Here is a 451-nt window from a genome sequence, read left to right as displayed (position 1 = left end):
TATTTGCTTACATCATATTAAGCAACACAAGCAAGTGTTCTCGATTGTTTGCTACATCGATTATTATAATGATAACACTTGTTTACCCCACACCCCCTTCCCAAGGATATCAGGTGCCATCCTTACCAAGGGCACTATTTGGGAGTGGCAGCAGATGAGTGGGGGGGCGGAAGGCACTTGCTTGCCAAGGAGCCTGCAAATGAGCTTCACAAAGCCAATTTAAAGTAGAATCATTACTTCATTCTGCTGACGTGTGTACAGAGTAGGCAATAAGAGCAAAATTTTGACTTACTCCTAATTTGACCCTCTTCTGAGAAATTAACAAAACACATATGTCAGACACAACAAGGGTTGGGCTCTTGCTACGTCTGATACTTATGCTTTAGAACGACTTGGAAATGGATTAGACTCAGCGATAGTGTCTATGGCTGAGAGGAGAGGGACCCTAAAG

This window comes from Penaeus monodon, chromosome 28 (assembly GCF_015228065.2).
Source record: "Penaeus monodon isolate SGIC_2016 chromosome 28, NSTDA_Pmon_1, whole genome shotgun sequence".
Classification (NCBI taxonomy): domain Eukaryota; kingdom Metazoa; phylum Arthropoda; class Malacostraca; order Decapoda; family Penaeidae; genus Penaeus; species Penaeus monodon.
Note: the sequence above shows the minus strand (reverse complement) of the source record.